The sequence below is a fragment of the Lynx canadensis genome, chromosome A3 (assembly GCF_007474595.2).
Source record: "Lynx canadensis isolate LIC74 chromosome A3, mLynCan4.pri.v2, whole genome shotgun sequence".
Lineage (NCBI taxonomy): Eukaryota > Metazoa > Chordata > Mammalia > Carnivora > Felidae > Lynx > Lynx canadensis.
In genome coordinates this window covers 123,700,444-123,702,106 of record NC_044305.1, presented here as the reverse complement: position 1 = coordinate 123,702,106, position 1,663 = coordinate 123,700,444, and the positions used below count along the sequence as shown (strand labels likewise).

General features: G+C 38.7%; 1 pseudogene; it reads right to left on the bottom strand.

Moving 5' to 3' along the window:
* Window positions 1-923: 923 nt before the first annotated feature.
* LOC115509774 lies at window positions 924-1,293 on the bottom strand (annotated as a pseudogene).
* Window positions 1,294-1,663: the final 370 nt, after the last annotated feature.

Here is a 1,663-nt window from a genome sequence, read left to right as displayed (position 1 = left end):
CTGCTTTCTGTTATTACAGCTCTACTTCTTCTAAAATTTCATGTAAATATAAACAATATATAATATTTTGTGCTTGTCTGCTTTCAGTTAGGATGATGCTTTCAATTAAGATGAGCCATGTTATTACATGTTACCAGTAGTTTGTTTTTAGTGCTAAATAGTATTCCATTGTCAAAAGTGACCCTCTTTTTTTTTTTTTAATTAATTCATTTCAATTCAAGTTAGTTAACATACAGTTTAGTCTTGGTTTCAGGAGTAGAACGCAGTGATTCATCACTTACATAGATTACCCAGTGCTCATCCCAACAAATGTCCTCCTTAATGCTCATCACCTGTTTAGCCCATCCCCCCCAACCTCCCCTCCAGCAACCCTCAGTTTGTTCTCTGTGTTTAAGAGTCTCTTATTGTTCCCTTTCCCTATGTTCATCTGTTGTGTTTCTTAAATTCCACACGAGTGAAATCATATGTATTAGTATAATACACTCTAGTTTCATCCATGTTGTTGCAAATGGCAAGATTTCATTCTTTTTGATTGCTCTCAGCACAGAGCACACTGTCAGCGCAGAGCACAGCGGGCCTGGATCTCATGAACCATGAGATCATGACCTGAGCCAAAACCAAAAGTCAGACCCTTAACCAACTGAGCCACCCAGGCGCCCCTCATAATTTATTTAGGTCTTTAATTTCTTTCAGAAACAGTTTTATAATTTCTAGTATACAGGTATTACATATATTTTGTTAAACTTATCTCTAAGTATTTCATATTATTGATGCTACTATAAATACTTAAATTTTCAGTTTCTAATTGTTCAGTGCTAATACACAGAATTTATTTTTTATACTGACTTTGTATTCTGATATTTGCCAAACTTGATTGTTCTTTTTTTTCCAAAAAGGCTTTATTACATACAGAGGGGAGGGGTTCAGTCCTTCTTAGCTGCAACTTTCTGCATGGCTACCAGGACTTTGCACAGCAAATCTCTCTTGCTCTTGGCAGGGATGTGTGTCCCCACCCTTTTCTTGATGAACTTGAGAGAGAGCCTGTCCTTGGAGACCTTGAGCTGATTCATGGATCACCATGGCTCCATGGCCATGGCTCCATGCCTCTATGGCCGCTCATACGGGGCTTGCTGCACACCTCTAAGATCCTGTGCTGCTGGAACTTGAAGTGCTTGGTAAGGCTCTGGTGGTGGTGGCTATGCCTCAGCTTGCTCACGTTCTTGGTCACCTTGTGGCCCTTGGTGAGGCCCAGGGCCATAGGATAGTGCAGAGCCATGGTTGCTAGTCCTTAATGGCTCCTGTGGTGGAAGCACCAAACTTGATTTTTTAAATTCTAATGGTTCATTTGTGGATTCCACAGACAGCTTTACTTCTTTTTTTCCATATATGGATGCATTTATTTCTTTTTCTTGCTCTATTAAGCTGGGTAGAACCTGCAGTACAATCATGAATAAAAATGGGAAGCATGAATGTCTCTGCCTTTTTTTCTGACCTTATGAAGAATATATTCAGTCTTTTATCATCAAGTATGATATTAGCTGCAGATGCTTTTTATCAAATTGAGGAAGTTCCACTCTATTCCTGATTTGGAGTTTTCATCATGAATGGGAGGTGAATTTTGTCAATGGATTTTCTGCCTTTATTAAAATGATTATATGGTTTT